The sequence below is a fragment of the Dendropsophus ebraccatus genome, unplaced genomic scaffold, assembly GCF_027789765.1.
Source record: "Dendropsophus ebraccatus isolate aDenEbr1 unplaced genomic scaffold, aDenEbr1.pat pat_scaffold_1974_ctg1, whole genome shotgun sequence".
NCBI classification, from domain to species: domain Eukaryota; kingdom Metazoa; phylum Chordata; class Amphibia; order Anura; family Hylidae; genus Dendropsophus; species Dendropsophus ebraccatus.
In genome coordinates this window covers 1-24309 of record NW_027209411.1, presented here as the reverse complement: position 1 = coordinate 24309, position 24309 = coordinate 1, and the positions used below count along the sequence as shown (strand labels likewise).

General features: G+C 59.7%; 1 long non-coding RNA gene across 1 annotated transcript; it reads left to right on the top strand.

The window, feature by feature from the left end:
* The first annotated feature begins 3531 nt into the window (after positions 1 to 3531).
* On the top strand, positions 3532 to 10501 carry LOC138775736 (uncharacterized). Its single transcript, XR_011360633.1, has 4 exons — positions 3532 to 3615; positions 6837 to 6942; positions 9017 to 9122; positions 10410 to 10501. It is a non-coding gene; the product is annotated as an uncharacterized lncRNA (long non-coding RNA).
* The last annotated feature ends 13808 nt before the right edge of the window (positions 10502 to 24309 follow it).

Here is a 24309-nt window from a genome sequence, read left to right as displayed (position 1 = left end):
AAACCTACACAATCACAGAGAACATTCAAACTCTTTGCAGATGTTGCCCTTAGTGGGATTTGAACCCAGGACCACAGCGCTGCAAGGCTAGTGTGCTAACCACTGAGCCACCGTGCTGCCTCTACAGAAATGTCATTTGAATGGGGGAATGTGTGAAAAAAAATGGGGTTGCTATGCCATGAGAAGCAACAGCCGACCAAGCGCCAAAGGAAATGAAGTGTTGCGTCTGCTGAAGAGGTGGCAGATAGCATTGCATGTTGCCATAGTTGCAAACTTTATCGGGCATGACGCGGTAAGCCCCGCCCCCCGGCTCCGACGCTATGCCATGCAGTGCATGTTGCCAGCTGTACCGGGCTTATGCCGGTAAGCCCCGCCCCCATCGCGGTAAGCCCCGCCTCCGGCTCCGACGCCATGCCATGCAGTGCATGTTGCCAGCTGTACCGGGCTTATGCCGGTAAGCCCCGCCTCCGGCTCCGACGCCATGCCATGCAGTGCATGTTGCCAGCTGTACCGGGCTTATGCCGGTAAGCCCCGCCCCCATCGCGGTAAGCCCCGCCTCCGGCTCCGACGCTACGCCATGCAGTGCATGTTGCCAGCTGTACCGGGCTTATGCCGGTAAGCCCCGTCCCCATCGCGGTAAGCCCCGCCTCCGGCTCCGACGCTATGCCATGCAGTGCATGTTGCCAGCTGTACCGGGCTTATGCCGGTAAGCCCCGCCCCCATCGCGGTAAGCCCCGCCTGCGGCTCCGACGCTATGCCATGCAGTGCATGTTGCCAGCTGTACCGGGCTTATGCCGGTAAGCCCCGCCCCCATCGCGGTAAGCCCCGCCTCCGGCTCCGACGCTATGCCATGCAGTGCATGTTTCGAGCTGTACCGGGCTTATGCCGGTAAGCCCCGCCCCCGGCTCCGACGCTATGCCACGCAGTGCATGTTGCCAGCTGTACCGGGCTTATGCCGGTAAGCCCCGCCCCCATCGCGGTTAGACCCGCCTCCGGCTCCGACGCCATGCCATGCAGTGCATGTTGCCAGCTGTACCATGCTTATGCCGGTAAGCCCCGCCCCCATCGCGGTAAGCCCCGCCTCCGGGTCCTACGCCATGCCATGCAGTGCATGTTGCCAGCTGTACCGGGCTTATGCCGGTAAGCCCCGCCCCCATCGCGGTAAGCCCCGCCTCCGGCTCCGACGCCATGCCATGCAGTGCATGTTGCCAGCTGTACCGGGCTTATGCCGGTAAGCCCCGCCCCCATCGCGGTAAGCCCCGCCTCCGGCTCCGACGCTACGCCATGCAGTGCATGTTGCCAGCTGTACCGAGCTTATGCCTGTAAGCCCCGCCCCCATCGCGGTAAGCCCCGCCTCCGGCTCCGACGCTATGCCATGCAGTGCATGTTTCCAGCTGTACCGGGCTTATGCCGGTAAACCCCGCCCCCGGCTCCGACGCTATGCCATGCAGTGCATGTTGCCAGCTGTACCGGGCTTATGCCGGTAAGCCCCGCCCCCATCGCGGTAAGCCCCGCCTCCGGCTCCGACGCCATGCCATGCAGTGCATGTTGCCAGCTGTACCGGGCTTATGCCGGTAAGCCCCGCCCCCATCGCGGTAAGCCCCGCCTCCGGGTCCTACGCCATGCCATGCAGTGCATGTTGCCAGCTGTACCGTGCTTATGCCGGGAAGCCCCGCCCCCATCGCGGTAAGCCCCGCCTCCGGCTCCGACGCCATGCCATGCAGTGCATGTTGCCAGCTGTACCGGGCTTATGCCGGTAAGCCCCGCCCCCATCGCGGTAAGCCCCGCCTCCGGCTCACACGCTACGCCATGCAGTGCATGCTGCCAGCTGTACCGAGCTTATGCCTGTAAGCCCCGCCCCCATCGCGGTAAGCCCCGCCTCCGGCTCCGACGCTATGCCATGCAGTGCATGTTGCCAGCTGTACCGGGCTTATGCCGGTAAGCCCCGCCCCCATCGCGGTAAGCCCCGCCCCGGATCCGACGCTATGCCATGCACTTTATGTTGCCAACTGTATCGGCTTAAGCCGGTAAGCCCCGCACCCATTGCGGGGGCTTGTTTAAAAATACAAATGGCAGTGCAATGCCATGAGAAATAACAGCGGCCCCAGCGCCAAAAGAAAAAAAGTGTTGCGTCTGCTGAAGGAGTGGCAGTAAGCATTGCATGTTGCCAACAGTACCGGGCTTAAGCCGGAGTACCCAGACGAAACCTACACAATCACAGAGAACATTCAAACTCTTTGCAGATGTTGCCCTTAGTTGGATTTGAACCCAGGACCACAGCGCTGCAAGGCTAGTGTGCTAACCACTGAGCCACTGTGCTGCCTCTACAGAAATGTCATTTGAATGGGGGAATGTGTAAAAAAAATGGGGTTGCTATGCCATGAGAAGCAACAGCCGACCAAGCGCCAAAGGAAATGAAGTGTTGCGTCTCCTGAAGAGGTGGCAGATAGCTTTGCATGTTGCCATAGTTGCAAACTTTATCGGGCATGACGCGGTAAGCCCCGCCCCCCGGCTCCGACGCTATGCCATGCAGTGCATGTTGCCAGCTGTACCGGGCTTATGCCGGTAAGCCCCGCCCCCATCGCGGTAAGCCCCGCCTCCGGCTCCGACGCCATGCCATGCAGTGCATGTTGCCAGCTGTACCGGGCTTATGCCGGTAAGCCCCGCCCCCATCGCGGTAAGCCCCGCCTCCGGCTCCGACGCTACGCCATGCAGTGCATGTTGCCAGCTGTACCGGGCTTATGCCGGTAAGCCCCGCCCCCATCGCGGTAAGCCCCGCCTCCGGCTCCGACGCTATGCCATGCAGTGCATGTTGCCAGCTGTACCGGGCTTATGCCGGTAAGCCCCGCCCCCATCGCGGTAAGCCCCGCCTCCGGCTCCGACGCTATGCCATGCAGTGCATGTTTCCAGCTGTACCGGGCTTATGCCGGTAAGCCCCGCCCCCTTCTCCGACGCTATGCCACGCAGTGCATGTTGCCAGCTGTACCGGGCTTATGCCGGTAAGCCCCGCCCCCATCGCGGTAAGCCCCGCCTCCGGCTCCGACGCTATGCCATGCAGAGCATGTTGCCAGCTGTACCAAGCTTATGCCTGTAAGCCCCGCCCCCATCGCGGTAAGCCCCGCCTCCGGCTCCGACGCTATGCCATGCAGTGCATGTTGCCAGCTGTACCGGGCTTATGCCGGTAAGCCCCGCCCCCATCGCGGTAAGCCCCGCCCCGGCTCCGACGCTATGCCATGCACTTTATGTTGCCAACTGTATCGGCTTAAGCCGGTAAGCCCCGCACCCATTGCGGGGGCTTGTTTAAAAATACAAATGGCAGTGCAATGCCATGAGAAATAACAGCGGCCCCAGCGCGAAAAGAAAAAAAGTGTTGCGTCTGCTGAAGGGGTGGCAGTAAGCATTGCATGTTGCCAACAGTACCGGGCTTAAGCCGGTAGGCCCCGCCCCCTGCGCCAACTAAATGCTATGCAATCCAATATATATATACATATTTTGTTTGTTTTTGGAAGGAAACCGGAGTACCCAGACGAAACCTACACAAACACAGAGAACATTCAAACTCTTCGCAGATGTTGCCCTTAGTGGGATTTGAACCCAGGACCACAGCGCTGCAAGGTTAGTGTGCTAACCACTGAGCCACCGTGCTGCCTCTACAGAAATGTCATTTGAATGGGGGAATGTGTAAAAAAAATGGGGTTGCTATGCCATGAGAAGCAACAGCCGACCAAGCGCCAAAGGAAATGAAGTGTTGCGTCTGCTGAAGAGGTGGCAGATAGCATTGCATGTTGCCATAGTTGCAAACTTTATCGGGCATGACGCGGTAAGCCCCGCCCCCCCCGGCTCCGACGCTATGCCATGCAGTGCATGTTGCCAGCTGTACCGGGCTTATGCCGGTAAGCCCCGCCCCCATCGCGGTAAGCCCCGCCTTCGGCTCCGACGCTACGCCATGCAGTGCATGTTGCCAGCTGTACCGGGCTTATGCCGGTAAGCCCCGCCCCCATCGCGGTAAGCCCCGCCTCCGGCTCCGACGCGATGCCATGCAGTGCATGTTGCCAGCTGTACCGGGCTTATGCCGGTAAGCCCCGTCCCCATCGCGGTCCGCCCCGCCTCCGGCTCCGACGCCATGCCGGTAAGCCCCGTCCCCATCGCGGTAAGCCCCGCCTTCGGCTCCGCCGCTATGCCATGCAGTGCATGTTGCCAGCTGTACCGGGCTTATGCCGGTAAGCCCCGCCCCCATCGCGGTAAGCCCCGCCTCCGGCTCCGACGCTATGCCATGCAGTGCATGTTTCCAGCTGTACCGGGCTTATGCCGGTAAGCCCCGCCCCCGGCTCCGACGCTATGCCACGCAGTGCATGTTGCCAGCTGTACCGGGCTTATGCCGGTAAGCCCCGCCCCCATCGCGGTTAGCCCCGCCTCCGGCTCCGACGCTATGCCATGCAGGGCATGTTGCCAGCTGTACCGAGCTTATGCCTGTAAGCCCCGCCCCCATCGCGGTAAGCCCCGCCTCCGGCTCCGACGCTATGCCATGCAGTGCATGTTGCCAGCTGTACCGGGCTTATGCCGGTAAGCCCCGCCCCCATCGCGGTAAGCCCCGCCTCCGGCTCCGACGCTACGCCATGCAGTGCATGTTGCCAGCTGTACCGAGCTTATGCCTGTAAGCCCCGCCCCCATCGCGGTAAGCCCCGCCTCCGGCTCCGACGCTATGCCATGCAGTGCATGTTTCCAGCTGTACCGGGCTTATGCCGGTAAACCCCGCCCCCGGCTCCGACGCTATGCCATGCAGTGCATGTTGCCAGCTGTACCGGGCTTATGCCGGTAAGCCCCGCCCCCATCGCGGTAAGCCCCGCCTCCGGCTCCGACGCCATGCCATGCAGTGCATGTTGCCAGCTGTACCGGGCTTATGCCGGTAAGCCCCGCCCCCATCGCGGTAAGCCCCGCCTCCGGGTCCTACGCCATGCCATGCAGTGCATGTTGCCAGCTGTACCGTGCTTATGCCGGGAAGCCCCGCCCCCATCGCGGTAAGCCCCGCCTCCGGCTCCGACGCCATGCAGTGCATGTTGCCAGCTGTACCGGGCTTATGCCGGTAAGCCCCGCCCCCATCGCGGAAAGCCCCGCCTCCGGCTCACACGCTACGCCATGCAGTGCATGCTGCCAGCTGTACCGAGCTTATGCCTGTAAGCCCCGCCCCCATCGCGGTAAGCCCCGCCTCCGGCTCCGACGCTATGCCATGCAGTGCATGTTGCCAGCTGTACCGGGCTTATGCCGGTAAGCTCCGCCCCCATCGCGGTAAGCCCCGCCCTGGATCCGACGCTATGCCATGCACTTTATGTTGCCAACTGTATCGGCTTAAGCCGGTAAGCCCCGCACCCATTGCGGGGGCTTGTTTAAAAATACAAATGGCAGTGCAATGCCATGAGAAATAACAGCGGCCCCAGCGCCAAAAGAAAAAAAGTGTTGCGTCTGCTGAAGGAGTGGCAGTAAGCATTGCATGTTGCCAACAGTACCGGGCTTAAGCCGGAGTACCCAGACGAAACCTACACAATCACAGAGAACATTCAAACTCTTTGCAGATGTTGCCCTTAGTTGGATTTGAACCCAGGACCACAGCGCTGCAAGGCTAGTGTGCTAACCACTGAGCCACTGTGCTGCCTCTACAGAAATGTCATTTGAATGGGGGAATGTGTAAAAAAAATGGGGTTGCTATGCCATGAGAAGCAACAGCCGACCAAGCGCCAAAGGAAATGAAGTGTTGCGTCTCCTGAAGAGGTGGCAGATAGCTTTGCATGTTGCCATAGTTGCAAACTTTATCGGGCATGACGCGGTAAGCCCCGCCCCCCGGCTCCGACGCTATGCCATGCAGTGCATGTTGCCAGCTGTACCGGGCTTATGCCGGTAAGCCCCGCCCCCATCGCGGTCAGCCCCGCCGCCGGCTCCGACGCCATGCCATGCAGTGCATGTTGCCAGCTGTACCGGGCTTATGCCGGTAAGCCCCGCCCCCATCGCGGTAAGCCCCGCCTCCGGCTCCGACGCTACGCCATGCAGTGCATGTTGCCAGCTGTACCGGGCTTATGCCGGTAAGCCCCGCCCCCATCGCGGTAAGCCCCGCCTTCGGCTCCGACGCTATGCCATGCAGTGCATGTTGCCAGCTGTACCGGGCTTATGCCGGTAAGCCCCGCCCCCATCGCGGTAAGCCCCGCCTCCGGCTCCGACGCTATGCCACGCAGTGCATGTTTCCAGCTGTACCGGGCTTATGCCGGTAAGCCCCGCCCCCTTCTCCGACGCTATGCCACGCAGTGCATGTTGCCAGCTGTACCGGGCTTATGCCGGTAAGCCCCGCCCCCATCGCGGTAAGCCCCGCCTCCGGCTCCGACGCTATGCCATGCAGAGCATGTTGCCAGCTGTACCAAGCTTATGCCTGTAAGCCCCGCCCCCATCGCGGTAAGCCCCGCCTCCGGCTCCGACGCTATGCCATGCAGTGCATGTTGCCAGCTGTACCGGGCTTATGCCGGTAAGCCCCGCCCCCATCGCGGTAAGCCCCGCCCCGGCTCCGACGCTATGCCATGCACTTTATGTTGCCAACTGTATCGGCTTAAGCCGGTAAGCCCCGCACCCATTGCGGGGGCTTGTTTAAAAATACAAATGGCAGTGCAATGCCATGAGAAATAACAGCGGCCCCAGCGCGAAAAGAAAAAAAGTGTTGCGTCTGCTGAAGGGGTGGCAGTAAGCATTGCATGTTGCCAACAGTACCGGGCTTAAGCCGGTAGGCCCCGCCCCCTGCGCCAACTAAATGCTATGCAATCCAATATATATATACATATTTTGTTTGTTTTTGGAAGGAAACCGGAGTACCCAGACGAAACCTACACAAACACAGAGAACATTCAAACTCTTCGCAGATGTTGCCCTTAGTGGGATTTGAACCCAGGACCACAGCGCTGCAAGGTTAGTGTGCTAACCACTGAGCCACCGTGCTGCCTCTACAGAAATGTCATTTGAATGGGGGAATGTGTAAAAAAAATGGGGTTGCTATGCCATGAGAAGCAACAGCCGACCAAGCGCCAAAGGAAATGAAGTGTTGCGTCTGCTGAAGAGGTGGCAGATAGCATTGCATGTTGCCATAGTTGCAAACTTTATCGGGCATGACGCGGTAAGCCCCGCCCCCCCCGGCTCCGACGCTATGCCATGCAGTGCATGTTGCCAGCTGTACCGGGCTTATGCCGGTAAGCCCCGCCCCCATCGCGGTAAGCCCCGCCTTCGGCTCCGACGCTACGCCATGCAGTGCATGTTGCCAGCTGTACCGGGCTTATGCCGGTAAGCCCCGCCCCCATCGCGGTAAGCCCCGCCTCCGGCTCCGACGCCATGCCATGCAGTGCATGTTGCCAGCTGTACCGGGCTTATGCCGGTAAGCCCCGTCCCCATCGCGGTAAGCCCCGCCTCCGGCTCCGACGCCATGCCGGTAAGCCCCGTCCCCATCGCGGTAAGCCCCGCCTTCGGCTCCGCCGCTATGCCATGCAGTGCATGTTGCCAGCTGTACCGGGCTTATGCCGGTAAGCCCCGCCCCCATCGCGGTAAGCCCCGCCTCCGGCTCCGACGCTATGCCATGCAGTGCATGTTTCGAGCTGTACCGGGCTGATGCCGGTAAGCCCCGCCCCCGGCTCCGACGCTATGCCACGCAGTGCATGTTGCCAGCTGTACCGGGCTTATGCCGGTAAGCCCCGCCCCCATCGCGGTTAGACCCGCCTCCGGCTCCGACGCCATGCCATGCAGTGCATGTTGCCAGCTGTACCATGCTTATGCCGGTAAGCCCCGCCCCCATCGCGGTAAGCCCCGCCTCCGGGTCCTACGCCATGCCATGCAGTGCATGTTGCCAGCTGTACCGGGCTTATGCCGGTAAGCCCCGCCCCCATCGCGGTAAGCCCCGCCTCCGGCTCCGACGCCATGCCATGCAGTGCATGTTGCCAGCTGTACCGGCCTTATGCCGGTAAGCCCCGCCCCCATCGCGGTAAGCCCCGCCTCCGGCTCCGACGCTACGCCATGCAGTGCATGTTGCCAGCTGTACCGAGCTTATGCCTGTAAGCCCCGCCCCCATCGCGGTAAGCCCCGCCTCCGGCTCCGACGCTATGCCATGCAGTGCATGTTGCCAGCTGTACCGGGCTTATGCCGGTAAGCCCCGCCCCCATCGCGGTAAGCCCCGCCTACGGCTCCGACGCTACGCCATGCAGTGCATGTTGCCAGCTGTACCGGGCTTATGCCGGTAAGCCCCGCCCCCATCGCGGTAAGCCCCGCCTTCGGCTCCGACGCTATGCCATGCAGTGCATGTTGCCAGCTGTACCGGGCTTATGCCGGTAAGCCCCGCCCCCATCGCGGTAAGCCCCGCCTCCGGCTCCGACGCTATGCCATGCAGTGCATGTTTCCAGCTGTACCGGGCTTATGCCGGTAAGCCCCGCCCCCTTCTCCGACGCTATGCCACGCAGTGCATGTTGCCAGCTGTACCGGGCTTATGCCGGTAAGCCCCGCCCCCATCGCGGTAAGCCCCGCCTCCGGCTCCGACGCTATGCCATGCAGAGCATGTTGCCAGCTGTACCAAGCTTATGCCTGTAAGCCCCGCCCCCATCGCGGTAAGCCCCGCCTCCGGCTCCGACGCTATGCCATGCAGTGCATGTTGCCAGCTGTACCGGGCTTATGCCGGTAAGCCCCGCCCCCATCGCGGTAAGCCCCGCCCCGGCTCCGACGCTATGCCATGCACTTTATGTTGCCAACTGTATCGGCTTAAGCCGGTAAGCCCCGCACCCATTGCGGGGGCTTGTTTAAAAATACAAATGGCAGTGCAATGCCATGAGAAATAACAGCGGCCCCAGCGCGAAAAGAAAAAAAGTGTTGCGTCTGCTGAAGGGGTGGCAGTAAGCATTGCATGTTGCCAACAGTACCGGGCTTAAGCCGGTAGGCCCCGCCCCCTGCGCCAACTAAATGCTATGCAATCCAATATATATATACATATTTTGTTTGTTTTTGGAAGGAAACCGGAGTACCCAGACGAAACCTACACAAACACAGAGAACATTCAAACTCTTCGCAGATGTTGCCCTTAGTGGGATTTGAACCCAGGACCACAGCGCTGCAAGGTTAGTGTGCTAACCACTGAGCCACCGTGCTGCCTCTACAGAAATGTCATTTGAATGGGGGAATGTGTAAAAAAAATGGGGTTGCTATGCCATGAGAAGCAACAGCCGACCAAGCGCCAAAGGAAATGAAGTGTTGCGTCTGCTGAAGAGGTGGCAGATAGCATTGCATGTTGCCATAGTTGCAAACTTTATCGGGCATGACGCGGTAAGCCCCGCCCCCCCCGGCTCCGACGCCATGCCATGCACTGCATGTTGCCAGCTGTACCGGGCTTATGCCGGTAAGCCCCGCCCCCATAGCGGTAAGCCCCGCCTTCGGCTCCGACGCTATGCCATGCAGTGCATGTTGCCAGCTGTACCGGGCTTATGCCGGTAAGCCCCGCCCCCATCGCGGTAAGCCCCGCCTCCGGCTCCGACGCCATGCCATGCAGTGCATGTTGCCAGCTGTACCGGGCTTATGCCGGTAAGCCCCGTCCCCATCGCGGTAAGCCCCGCCTCCGGCTCCGACGCCATGCCGGTAAGCCCCGTCCCCATCGCGGTAAGCCCCGCCTTCGGCTCCGCCGCTATGCCATGCAGTGCATGTTGCCAGCTGTACCGGGCTTATGCCGGTAAGCCCCGCCCCCATCGCGGTAAGCCCCGCCTCCGGCTCCGACGCTATGCCATGCAGTGCATGTTTCCAGCTGTACCGGGCTTATGCCGGTAAGCCCCGCCCCCGGCTCCGACGCTATGCCACGCAGTGCATGTTGCCAGCTGTACCGGGCTTATGCCGGTAAGCCCCGCCCCCATCGCGGTTAGCCCCGCCTCCGGCTCCGACGCTATGCCATGCAGGGCATGTTGCCAGCTGTACCGAGCTTATGCCTGTAAGCCCCGCCCCCATCGCGGTAAGCCCCGCCTCCGGCTCCGACGCTATGCCATGCAGTGCATGTTGCCAGCTGTACCGGGCTTATGCCGGTAAGCCCCGCCCCCATCGCGGTAAGCCCCGCCCCGGCTCCGACGCTATGCCATGCACTTTATGTTGCCAACTGTATCGGCTTAAGCCGGTAAGCCCCGCACCCATTGCGGGGGCTTGTTTAAAAATACAAATGGCAGTGCAATGCCATGAGAAATAACAGCGGCCCCAGCGCGAAAAGAAAAAAAAGTGTTGCGTCTGCTGAAGGGGTGGCAGTAAGCATTGCATGTTGCCAACAGTACCGGGCTTAAGCTGGTAAGCCCCGCCCCCTGCGCCAACTAAATGCTATGCAATCCTCTGTAATCCAATATATATATACATATTTTGTTTGTTTTTGGAAGGAAACCGGAGTACCCAGACGAAACCTACACAAACACAGAGAACATTCAAACTCTTCGCAGATGTTGCCCTTAGTGGGATTTGAACCCAGGACCACAGCGCTGCAAGGTTAGTGTGCTAACCACTGAGCCACCGTGCTGCCTCTACAGAAATGTCATTTGAATGGGGGAATGTGTAAAAAAAAATGGGGTTGCTATGCCATGAGAAGCAACAGCCGACCAAGCGCCAAAGGAAATGAAGTGTTGCGTCTGCTGAAGAGGTGGCAGATAGCATTGCATGTTGCCATAGTTGCAAACTTTATCGGGCATGACGCGGTAAGCCCCGACCCCCCCCCGGCTTCGACGCTATGCCATGCAGTGCATGTTGCCAGCTGTACCGGGCTTATGCCGGTAAGCCCCGCCCCCATCGCGGTAAGCCCCGCCTTCGGCTCCGACGCTACGCCATGCAGTGCATGTTGCCAGCTGTACCGGGCTTATGCCGGTAAGCCCCGCCCCCATCGCGGTAAGCCCCGCCTCCGGCTCCGACGCCATGACATGCAGTGCATGTTGCCAGCTGTACCGGGCTTATGCCGGTAAGCCCCGCCCCCATCGCGGTAAGCCCCGCCTCCGGCTCCGACGCCATGCCATGCAGTGTATGTTGCCAGCTGTACCGGGCTTATGCCGGTAAGCCCCGCCCCCATCGCGGTAAGCCCCGCCTCCGGCTCCGACGCTACGCCATGCAGTGCATGTTGCCAGCTGTACCGAGCTTATGCCTGTAAGCCCCGCCTCCGGCTCCGACGCTATGCCATGCAGTGTATGTTGCCAGCTGTACCGGGCTTATGCCGGTAAGCCCCGCCCCCATTGCGGTAAGCCCCGCCCCGGCTCCGACGCTATGCCATGCACTTTATGTTGCCAACTGTATCGGCTTAAGCCGGTAAGCCCCGCACCCATTGCGGGGGCTTGTTTAAAAATACAAATGGCAGTGCAATGCCATGAGAAATAACAGCGGCCCCAGCGCCAAAAGAAAAAAAGTGTTGCGTCTGCTGAAGGAGTGGCAGTAAGCATTGCATGTTGCCAACAGTACCGGGCTTAAGCCGGAGTACCCAGACGAAACCTACACAATCACAGATAACATTCAAACTCTTTGCAGATGTTGCCCTTAGTGGGATTTGAACCCAGGACCACAGCGCTGCAAGGCTAGTGTGCTAACCACTGAGCCACCGTGCTGCCTCTACAGAAATGTCATTTGAATGGGGGAATGTGTAAAAAAAATGGGGTTGCTATGCCATGAGAAGCAACAGCCGACCAAGCGCCAAAGGAAATGAAGTGTTGCGTCTGCTGAAGAGGTGGCAGATAGCATTGCATGTTGCCATAGTTGCAAACTTTATCGGGCATGACGCGGTAAGCCCCGCCCCCCCGGCTCCGACGCTATGCCATGCAGTGCATGTTGCCAGCTGTACCGGGCTTATGCCGGTAAGCCCCGCCCCCATCGCGGTAAGCCCCGCCTCCGGCTCCGACGCCATGCCATGCAGTGCATGTTGCCAGCTGTACCGGGCTTATGCCGGTAAGCCCCGCCCCCATCGAGGTAAGCCCCGCCTCCGGCTCCGACGCCATGCCATGCAGTGCATGTTGCCAGCTGTACCGGGCTTATGCCGGTAAGCCCCGCCCCCATCGCGGTAAGCCCCGCCTCCGGCTCCGACGCCATGCCATGCAGTGCATGTTGCCAGCTGTACCGGGCTTATGCCGGTAAGCCCCGCCCCCATCGCGGTAAGCCCCGCCTCCGGCTCCGACGCTACGCCATGCAGTGCATGTTGCCAGCTGTACCGGGCTTATGCCGGTAAGCCCCGTCCCCATCGCGGTAAGCCCCGCCTCCGGCTCCGACGCTATGCCATGCAGTGCATGTTGCCAGCTGTACCGGGCTTATGCCGGTAAGCCCCGCCCCCATCGCGGTAAGCCCCGCCTTCGGCTCCGACGCTATGCCATGCAGTGCATGTTGCCAGCTGTACCGGGCTTATGCCGGTAAGCCCCGCCCCCATCGCGGTAAGCCCCGCCTCCGGCTCCGACGCTATGCCATGCAGTGCATGTTTCCAGCTGTACCGGGCTTATGCCGGTAAGCCCCGCCCCCGGCTCCGACGCTATGCCACGCAGTGCATGTTGCCAGCTGTACCGGGCTTATGCCGGTAATCCCCGCCCCCATCGAGGTAAGCCCCGCCTCCGGCTCCGACGCTATGCCATGCAGGGCATGTTGCCAGCTGTACCGAGCTTATGCCTGTAAGCCCCGCCCCCATCGCGGTAAGCCCCGCCTCTGGCTCCGACGCTATGCCATGCAGTGCATGTTGCCAGCTGTACCAGGCTTATGCCGGTAAGCCCCGCCCCCATCGCGGTAAGCCCCGCCCCGGGCTCCGACGCTATGCCATGCACTTTATGTTGCCAACTGTATCGGCTTAAGCCGGTAAGCCCCGCACCCATTGCGGGGGCTTGTTTAAAAATACAAATGGCAGTGCAATGCCATGAGAAATAACAGCGGCCCCAGCGCGAAAAGAAAAAAAGTGTTGCGTCTGCTGAAGGGGTGGCAGTAAGCATTGCATGTTGCCAACAGTACCGGGCTTAAGCTGGTAGGCCCCGCCCCCTGCGCCAACACAATGCTATGCAATCCTCTGTAATCCAATATATATATATATTTCGTTTGTTTTTGGAAGGAAACCGGAGTACCCAGACGAAACCTACACAAACACAGAGAACATTCAAACTCTTCGCAGATGTTGCCCTTAGTGGGATTTGAACCCAGGACCACAGCGCTGCAAGGCTAGTGTGCTAACCACTGAGCCACCGTGCTGCCTCTACAGAAATGTCATTTGAATGGGGGAATGTGTAAAAAAAAATGGGGTTGCTATGCCAAGAGAAGCAACAGCCGACCAAGCGCCAAAGGAAATGAAGTGTTGCGTCTGCTGAAGAGGTGGCAGATAGCATTGCATGTTGCCATAGTTGCAAACTTTATCGGGCATGACGCGGTAAGCCCCGCCCCCCCGGCTCCGACGCTATGCCATGCAGTGCATGTTGCCAGCTGTACCGGGCTTATGCCGGTAAGCCCCGCCCCCATCGCGGTAAGCCCCGCCTACGGCTCCGACGCTATGCCATGCAGTGCATGTTGCCAGCTGTACCGAGCTTATGCCGGTAAGCCCCGCCCCCATCGTTGTAAGCCCCGCCCACGGCTTCGACGCTATGCCATGCAGTGCATGTTGCCAGCTGTACCGAGCTTATGCCGGTAAGCCCCGCCCCTATCGCGGTATGCCCCGCCTCCGGCTCCGACGCTATGCCATGCAGTGCATGTTGCCAGCTGTACCGGGCTTATGCCGGTAAGCCCCGCCCCCATCGCGGTAAGCCCCGCACCGGCTCCGACGCTATGCCATGCACTTTATGTTGCCAACTGTACCGGCTTAAGCCGGTAAGCCCCACCCCCATTGCGGGGGCTTGTTTAAAAATACAAATGGCAGTGCAATGCCATGAGAAATAACAGCGGCCCCAGCGCCAAAAGAAAAAAAGTGTTGCGTCTGCTGAAGGAGTGGCAGTAAGCATTGCATGTTGCCAACAGTACCGGGCTTAAGCCGGAGTACCCAGACGAAACCTACACAAACACAGAGAACATTCAAACTCTTTGCAGATGTTGCCCTTAGTGGGATTTGAACCCAGGACCACAGCGCTGCAAGGCTAGTGTGCTAACCACTGAGCCAACATGCTGCCTCTACAGAAATGACATTTGAATGGGGCCATGTGTAAAAAAATGGGGTTGCTATGCCATGAGAAGCAACAGCCGACCAAGCGCCAAAGGAAATGAAGTGTTGCGTCTGCTGAAGAGGTGGCAGATAGCATTGCATGTTGCCATAGTTGCAAAACTTTATCGGGCATGACGCGGTAAGCCCCGCCCCCCCGGCTCCGACGCTATGCCACGCAGTGCATGTTGCCAGCTGTACCGGGCTTATGCCGGTAAGCCCAGCCCCCATCGCGGTAAGCCCCGCCCCGGCTCCGACGCTATGCCATGCACTTTATGTTGCCAACTGTACCGGCTTAAGCCGGTAAGCCCCAGCCCCATTGCGGGGGCTTGTTTAAAAATGCAAATGGCAGTGCAATGCCATGAGAAATAACAGCGGCCCCAGCGCGAAAAGAAAAAAAGTGTTGCGTCTGCTGAAGGAGTGGCAGTAAGCATTGCATGTTGTCAACAGTACCGGGCTTAAGCCGGAGTACCCAGACGAAACCTTCACAAACACAGAGAACATTCAAACTCTTTACAGATGTTGCCCTTAGTGGGATTTGAACCCAGGACCACAGCGCTGCAAGGATAGTGTGCTAACCACTGAGCCACCGCGCTGCCTCTACAGAAATGACATTTGAATGGGGCCATGTGTAAAAAAATGGGGTTGCTATGCCATGAGAAGCAACAGCCGACCAAGCGCCAAAGGAAATGAAGTGTTGCGTCTGCTGAAGAGGTGGCAGATAGCATTGCATGTTGCCATAGTTGCAAACTTTATGGGGCATGACGCGGTAAGCCCCGCCCCCCCGGCTCCGACGCTATGCCATGCAGTGCATGTTGCCAGCTGTACCGGGCTTATGCCGGTAAACCCCGCCCCCATCGCGGTAAGCCCCGCCTTCGGCTCCGACGCTACGCCATGCAGTGCATGTTGCCAGCTGTACCGGGCTTATGCCGGTAAGCCCCGCCCCCATCGCGGTAAGCCCCGCCCCGGCTCCGACGCTATGCCATGCACTTTATGTTGCCAACTGTACCGGCTTAAGCCGGTAAGCCCCGACCCCATTGCGGGGGCTTGTTTAAAAATACAAATGGCAGTGCAATGCCATGAGAAGTAACAGCGGCCCCAGCGCGAAAAGAAAAAAAGTGTTGCGTCTGCTGAAGGAGTGGCAGTAAGCATTGCATGTTGCGGAGTACCCAAACGAAACCTACACAAACACAGATAACATTCAAACTCTTTGCAGATGTTGCTCTTAGTGGGATTTGAACCCAGGACCACAGCGCTGCAAGGCTAGTGTGCTAACCACTGAGCCACCGTGCTGCCTCTACAGAAATGCCATTTGAATGGGGGCATGTGTAAAAAAATGGGGTTGCTATGCCATGAGAAGCAACAGCCGACCAAGCGCCAAAGGAAATGAAGTGTTGCGTCTGCTGAAGAGGTGGCAGATAGCATTGCATGTTGCCATAGTTGCAAACTTTATTGGGCATGACGCGGTAAGCCCCGCGCCCCCGCGCCGACGCTATGCAATGCATTGCATGTTGCCAGCAATACCGGGCTTCAGCCGGTAAGCCCCGCCCCCATCGCGGTAAGCCCCGCCTCCGGCTCCGACGCTAAGCCATGCAGTGCATGTTGCCAGCTGTACCGGGCTTATGCCGGTAAGCCCCGCCCCCGGCTCCGACGCTATGCCACGCAGTGCATGTTGCCAGCTGTACCGGGCTTATGCCGGTAAGCCCCGCCCCCATCGCGGTAAGCCCCGCCTCCGGCTCCGACGCCATGCCATGCAGTGCATGTTGCCAGCTGTACCGGGCTTATGCCGGTAAGCCCCGCCCCCATCGCGGTAAGCCCCGCCCCGGCTCCGACGCTATGCCATGCACTTTATGTTGCCAACTGTACCGGCTTAAGCCGGTAAGCCCCGCCCCCATTGCGGGGGCTTGTTTAAAAATACAAATTTTCAGTACAATGCCATGAGAAGTAACAGCGGCCCCAGCGCCGAAAGAAAAAAAGTGTTGCGTCTGCTGAAGGGGTGGCAGTAAGCATTGCATGTTGCCAACAGTACCGGGCTTAAGCCGGAGTACCCAGACGAAACCTACACAAACACAGAGAACATTCAAACTCTTTGCAGATGTTGCCCTTAGTGGGATTTGAACCCAGGACCACAGCGCTGCAAGGCTAGTGTGCTAACCACTGAGCCACCGTACTGCCTCTACAGAAATGACATTTGAATGGGGGCATGTGTAAAAAAATGGGGTTGCTATGCCATGAGAAGACACAGCCGACCAAGCGCCAAAGGAAATGAAGTGTTGCGTCTGCTGAAGAGGTGGCAGATAGCATTGCATGTTGCCATAGTTGCAAACTTTATCGGGCATGACGCGGTAAGCCCCGCCCCCCCCCCGGCTCCGACGCTATGCCATGCAGTGCATGCTGCCAGCTGTACCGGGCTTATGCCGGTAAGCCCCGCCCCCATCGCGGTAAGCCCCGCCTTCGGCTCCGACGCTACGCCATGCAGTGCATGTTGCCAGCTGTACCGGGCTTATGCCGGTAAGCCCCGCCCCCATCGCGGTAAGCCCCGCCTCCGGCTCCGACGCCATGCCATGCAGTGCATGTTGCCAGCTGTACCGGGCTTATGCCGGTAAGCCCCGCCCCCATCGCGGTAAGCCCCGCCTCCGGCTCCGACGCAATGCCATGCAGTGCATGTTGCCAGCTGTACCGGGCTTATGCCGGTAAGCCCCGCCCCCATCGCGGTAAGCCCCGCCCCGGCTCCGACGCTATGCCATGCACTTTATGTTGCCAACTGTACCGGCTTAAGCCGGTAAGCCCCGCCCCCATTGCGGGGGCTTGTTTAAAAATACAAATGGCAGTGCAATGCCATGAGAAGTAACAGCGGCCCCAGCGCAAAAAGAAAAAAAGTGTTGCGTCTGCTGAAGGAGTGGCAGTAAGCATTGCATGTTGCGGAGTACCCAGACGAAACCTACACAAACACAGACAACATTCAAACTCTTTGCAGATGTTGCCCTTAGTGGGATTTGAACCCAGGACCACAGCGCTGCAAGGCTAGTGTGCTAACCACTGAGCCACCATACTGCCTCTACAGAAATGCCATTTGAATGGGGGCATGTGTAAAAAAATGGGGTTGCTATGCCATGAGAAGCAACAGCCGACCAAGCGCCAAAGGAAATGAAGTGTTGCGTCTGCTGAAGAGGTGGCAGATAGCATTGCATGTTGCCATAGTTGCAAACTTTATCGGGCATGACGCGGTAAGCCCCGCCCCCCCGGCTCCGACGCTATGCCATGCAGTGCATGTTGCCAGCTGTACCGGGCTTATGCCGGTAAGCCCCGCCCCCATCGCGGTAAGCCCCGCCTCCGGCTCCGACGCCATGCCATGCAGTGCATGTTGCCAGCTGTACCGGGCTTATGCCGGTAAGCCCCGCCCCCATCGCGGTAAGCCCCGCCTCCGGGTCCTACGCCATGCCATGCAGTGCATGTTGCCAGCTGTACCGGGCTTATGCCGGTAAGCCCCGCCCCCATCGCGGTAAGCCCCGCCTCCGGCTCCGACGCCATGCCATGCAGTGCATGTTGCCAGCTGTACCGGGCTTATGCCGGTAAGCCCCGCCCCCATCGCGGTAAGCCCCGCCTCCGGCTCCGACGCCATGCCATGCAGTGCATGTTGCCAGCTGTACCGGGCTTATGCCGGTAAGCCCCGCCCCAATCGCGGTAAGCCCCGCCTCCGGCTCCGACGCTACGCCATGCAGTGCATGTTGCCAGCTGTACCGAGCTTATGCCTGTAAGCCCCGCCTCCGGCTCCGACGCTATGCCATGCAGTGCATGTTGCCAGCTGTACCGGGCTTATGCCGGTAAGCCCCACCCCCATTGCGGTAAGCCCCGCCCCGGCTCCGACGCTATGCCATGCACTTTATGTTGCCAACTGTATCGGCTTAAGCCGGTAAGCCCCGCACCCATTGCGGGGGCTTGTTTAAAAATACAAATGGCAGTGCAATGCCATGAGAAATAACAGCGGCCCCAGCGCCAAAAGAAAAAAAGTGTTGCGTCTGCTGAAGGAGTGGCAGTAAGCATTGCATGTTGCCAACAGTACCGGGCTTAAGCCGGAGTACCCAGACGAAACCTACACAATCACAGAGAACATTCAAACTCTTTGCAGATGTTGCCCTTAGTGGGATTTGAACCCAGGACCACAGCGCTGCAAGGCTAGTGTGCTAACCACTGAGCCACCGTGCTGCCTCTACAGAAATGTCATTTGAATGGGGGAATGTGTAAAAAAATGGGGTTGCTATGCCATGAGAAGCAACAGCCGACCAAGCGCCAAAGGAAATGAAGTGTTGCGTCTGCTGAAGAGGTGGCAGATAGCATTGCATGTTGCCATAGTTGCAAACTTTATCGGGCATGACGCGGTAAGCCCCGCCCCCCCGGCTCCGACGCTATGCCATGCAGTGCATGTTGCCAGCTGTACCGGGCTTATGCCGGTAAGCCCCGCCCCCATCGCGGTAAGCCCCGCCTCCGGCTCCGACGCCATGCCATGCAGTGCATGTTGCCAGCTGTACCGGGCTTATGCCGGTAAGCCCCGCCCCCATCGCGGTAAGCCCCGCCTCCGGCTCCGACGCCATGCCATGCAGTGCATGTTGCCAGCTGTACCGGGCTTATGCCGGTAAGCCCCGCCCCCATCGCGGTAAGCCCCGCCTCCGGCTCCGACGCCATGCCATTCAGTGCATGTTGCCAGCTGTACCGGGCTTATGCCGGTAAGCCCCGCCCCCATCGCGGTAAGCCCCGCCTCTGGCTCCGACGCTACGCCATGCAGTGCATGTTGCCAGCTGTACCGGGCTTATGCCGGTAAGCCCCGTCCCCATCGCGGTAAGCCCCGCCTCCGGCTCCGACGCTATGCCATGCAGTGCATGTTGCCAGCTGTACCGGGCTTATGCCGGTAAGCCCCGCCCCCATCGCGGTAAGCCCCGCCTCCGGCTCCGACGCTACGCCATGCAGTGCATGTTGCCAGCTGTACCGGGCTTATGCCGGTAAGCCCCGTCCCCATTGCGGGGGCTTGTTTAAAAATACAAATTTTCAGTACAATGCCATGAGAAGTAACAGCGGCCCCAGAGCCGAAAGAAAAAAAGTGTTGCGTCTGCTGAAGGGGTGGCAGTAAGCATTGCATGTTGCCAACAGTACCGGGCTTAAGCCGGAGTACCCAGACGAAACCTACACAAACACAGAGAACATTCAAACTCTTTGCAGATGTTGCCCTTAGTGGGATTTGAACCCAGGACCACAGCGCTGCAAGGCTAGTGTGCTAACCACTGAGCCACCGTACTGCCTCTACAGAAATGCCATTTGAATGGGGGCATGTGTAAAAAAATGGGGTTGCTATGCCATGAGAAGCAACAGCCGACCAAGCGCCAAAGGAAATGAAGTGTTGCGTCTGCTGAAGAGGTGGCAGATAGCATTGCATGTTGCCATAGTTGCAAACTTTATCGGGCATGACGCGGTAAGCCCCGCCCCCCCCGGCTCCGACGCTATGCCATGCAGTGCATGTTGCCAGCTGTACCGGGCTTATGCCGGTAAGCCCCGCCCCCATCGCGGTAAGCCCCGCCTTCGGCTCCGACGCTACGCCATGCAGTGCATGTTGCCAGCTGTACCGGGCTTATTCCGGTAAGCCCCGCCCCCATCGCGGTAAGCCCCGCCTCCGGCTCCGACGCCATGCCATGCAGTGCATGTTGCCAGCTGTACTGGGCTTATGCCGGTAAGCCCCGCCCCCATCGCGGTAAGCCCCGCCTCCGGCTCCGACGCCATGCCATGCAGTGCATGTTGCCAGCTGTACCGGGCTTATGCCGGTAAGCCCCGCCCCCATCGCGGTAAGCCCCGCCTCCGGCTCCGACGCTACGCCATGCATTGCATGTTGCCAGCTGTACCGGGCTTATGCCGGTAAGCCCCGTCCCCATCGCGGTAAGCCCCGCCTCCGGCTCCGACGCTATGCCATGCAGTGCATGTTGCCAGCTGTACCGGGCTTATGCCGGTAAGCCCCGCCCCCATCGCGGTAAGCCCCGCCTTCGGCTCCGACGCTATGCCATGCAGTGCATGTTGCCAGCTGTACCGGGCTTATGCCGGTAAGCCCCGCCCCCATCGCGGTAAGCCCCGCCTCCGGCTCCGACGCTATGCCATGCAGTGCATGTTTCCAGCTGTACCGGGCTTATGCCGGTAAACCCCGCCCCCGGCTCCGACGCTATGCCACGCAGTGCATGTTGCCAGCTGTACCGGGCTTATGCCGGTAAGCCCCGCCCCCATCGCGGTAAGCCCCGCCTCAGGCTCCGACGCTATGCCATGCAGGGCATGTTGCCAGCTGTACCGAGCTTATGCCTGTAAGCCCCGCCTCCGGCTCCGACGCTATGCCATGCAGTGCATGTTGCCAGCTGTACCGGGCTTATGCCGGTAAGCCCCGCCCCCATCGCGGTAAGCCCCGCCCCGGCTCCGACGCTATGCCATGCACTTTATGTTGCCAACTGTATCGGCTTAAGCCGGTAAGCCCCGCACCCATTGCGGGGGCTTGTTTAAAAATACAAATGGCAGTGCAATGCCATGAGAAATAACAGCGGCCCCAGCGCCAAAAGAAAAAAAGTGTTGCGTCTGCTGAAGGGGTGGCAGTAAGCATTGCATGTTGCCAACAGTACCGGGCTTAAGCTGGTAGGCCCCGCCCCCTGCGCCAACACAATGCTATGCAATCCTCTGTAATCCAATATATATATATATATATTATGTTTGTTTTTGGAAGGAAACCGGAGTACCCAGACGAAACCTACACAAACACAGAGAACATTCAAACTCTTCGCAGATGTTGCCCTTAGTGGGATTTGAACCCAGGACCACAGCGCTGCAAGGCTAGTGTGCTAACCACTGAGCCACCGTGCTGCCTCTACAGAAATGTCATTTGAATGGGGGAATGTGTAAAAAAAATGGGGTTGCTATGCCAAGAGAAGCAACAGCCGACCAAGCGCCAAAGGAAATGAAGTGTTGCGTCTGCTGAAGAGGTGGCAGATAGCATTGCATGTTGACATAGTTGCAAACTTTATCGGGCATGACGCGGTAAGCCCCGCCCCCCCGGCTCCGACGCTATGCCATGCAGTGCATGTTGCCAGCTGTACCGGGCTTATGCCGGTAAGCCCCGCCCCCATCGCGGTAAGCCCCGCCTCCGGCTCCGACGCCATGCCATGCAGTGCATGTTGCCAGCTGTACCGGGCTTATGCCGGTAAGCCCCGCCCCCATCGCGGTAAGCCCCGCCTCCGGGTCCTACGCCATGCCATGCAGTGCATGTTGCCAGCTGTACCGTGCTTATGCCGGGAAGCCCCGCCCCCATCGCGGTAAGCCCCGCCTCCGGCTCCGACGCCATGCCATGCAGTGCATGTTGCCAGCTGTACCGGGCTTATGCCGGTAAGCCCCGCCCCCATCGCGGTAAGCCCCGCCTCCGGCTCACACGCTACGCCATGCAGTGCATGTTGCCAGCTGAACCGAGCTTATGCCTGTAAGCCCCGCCCCCATCGCGGTAAGCCCCGCCTCCGGCTCCGACGCTATGCCATGCAGTGCATGTTGCCAGCTGTACCGGGCTTATGCCGGTAAGCCCCGCCCCCATCGCGGTAAGCCCCGCCCCGGCTCCGACGCTATGCCATGCACTTTATGTTGCCAACTGTATCGGCTTAAGCCGGTAAGCCCCGCACCCATTGCGGGGGCTTGTTTAAAAATACAAATGGCAGTGCAATGCCATGAGAAATAACAGCGGCCCCAGCGCCAAAAGAAAAAAAGTGTTGCGTCTGCTGAAGGAGTGGCAGTAAGCATTGCATGTTGCCAACAGTACCGGGCTTAAGCCGGAGTACCCAGACGAAACCTACACAATCACAGAGAACATTCAAACTCTTTGCAGATGTTGCCCTTAGTTGGATTTGAACCCAGGACCACAGCGCTGCAAGGCTAGTGTGCTAACCACTGAGCCACCGTGCTGCCTCTACAGAAATGTCATTTGAATGGGGGAATGTGTAAAAAAAATGGGGTTGCTATGCCATGAGAAGCAACAGCCGACCAAGCGCCAAAGGAAATGAAGTGTTGCGTCTCCTGAAGAGGTGGCAGATAGCTTTGCATGTTGCCATAGTTGCAAACTTTATCGGGCATGACGCGGTAAGCCCCGCCCCCCCGGCTCCGACGCTATGCCATGCAGTGCATGTTGCCAGCTGTACCGAGCTTATGCCGGTAAGCCCCGCCCCCATCGCGGTAAGCCCCGCCTCCGGCTCCGACGCCATGCCATGCAGTGCATGTTGCCAGCTGTACCGGGCTTATGCCGGTAAGCCCCGCCCCCATCGCGGTAAGCCCCGCCTCCGGCTCCGACGCTATGCCATGCAGTGCATGTTGCCAGCTGTACCGGGCTTATGCCGGTAAGCCCCGCCCCCATCGCGGTAAGCCCCGCCTTCGGCTCCGACGCTATGCCATGCAGTGCATGTTGCCAGCTGTACCGGGCTTATGCCGGTAAGCCCCGCCCCCATCGCGGTAAGCCCCGCCTCCGGCTCCGACGCTATGCCATGCAGTGCATGTTTCCAGCTGTACCGGGCTTATGCCGGTAAGCCCCGCCCCCTTCTCCGACGCTATGCCACGCAGTGCATGTTGCCAGCTGTACCGGGCTTATGCCGGTAAGCCCCGCCCCCATCGCGGTAAGCCCCGCCTCCGGCTCCGACGCTATGCCATGCAGAGCATGTTGCCAGCTGTACCAAGCTTATGCCTGTAAGCCCCGCCCCCATCGCGGTAAGCCCCGCCTCCGGCTCCGACGCTATGCCATGCAGTGCATGTTGCCAGCTGTACCGGGCTTATGCCGGTAAGCCCCGCCCCCATCGCGGTAAGCCCCGCCCCGGCTCCGACGCTATGCCATGCACTTTATGTTGCCAACTGTATCGGCTTAAGCCGGTAAGCCCCGCACCCATTGCGGGGGCTTGTTTAAAAATACAAATGGCAGTGCAATGCCATGAGAAATAACAGCGGCCCCAGCGCGAAAAGAAAAAAAGTGTTGCGTCTGCTGAAGGGGTGGCAGTAAGCATTGCATGTTGCCAACAGTACCGGGCTTAAGCCGGTAGGCCCCGCCCCCTGCGCCAACTAAATGCTATGCAATCCAATATATATATACATATTTTGTTTGTTTTTGGAAGGAAACCGGAGTACCCAGACGAAACCTACACAAACACAGAGAACATTCAAACTCTTCGCAGATGTTGCCCTTAGTGGGATTTGAACCCAGGACCACAGCGCTGCAAGGTTAGTGTGCTAACCACTGAGCCACCGTGCTGCCTCTACAGAAATGTCATTTGAATGGGGGAATGTGTAAAAAAAATGGGGTTGCTATGCCATGAGAAGCAACAGCCGACCAAGCGCCAAAGGAAATGAAGTGTTGCGTCTGCTGAAGAGGTGGCAGATAGCATTGCATGTTGCCATAGTTGCAAACTTTATCGGGCATGACGCGGTAAGCCCCGCCCCCCCCGGCTCCGACGCTATGCCATGCAGTGCATGTTGCCAGCTGTACCGGGCTTATGCCGGTAAGCCCCGCCCCCATCGCGGTAAGCCCCGCCTCCGGCTCCGACGCTACGCCATGCAGTGCATGTTGCCAGCTGTACCGGGCTTATGCCGGTAAGCCCCGCCCCCATCGCGGTAAGCCCCGCCTCCGGCTCCGACGCCATGCCATGCAGTGCATGTTGCCAGCTGTACCGGGCTTATGCCGGTAAGCCCCGCCCCCATCGCGGTAAGCCCCGCCTCCGGCTCCGACGCCATGCCGGTAAGCCCCGTCCCCATCGCGGTAAGCCCCGCCTTCGGCTCCGCCGCTATGCCATGCAGTGCATGTTGCCAGCTGTACCGGGCTTATGCCGGTAAGCCCCGCCCCCATCGCGGTAAGCCCCGCCTCCGGCTCCGACGCTATGCCATGCAGTGCATGTTTCCAGCTGTACCGGGCTTATGCCGGTAAGCCCCGCCCCCGGCTCCGACGCTATGCCACGCAGTGCATGTTGCCAGCTGTACCGGGCTTATGCCTGTAAGCCCCGCCCCCATCGCGGTAAGCCCCGCCTCCGGCTCCGACGCTATGCCATGCAGTGCATGTTGCCAGCTGTACCGGGCTTATGCCGGTAAGCCCCGCCCCCATCGCGGTAAGCCCCGCCCCG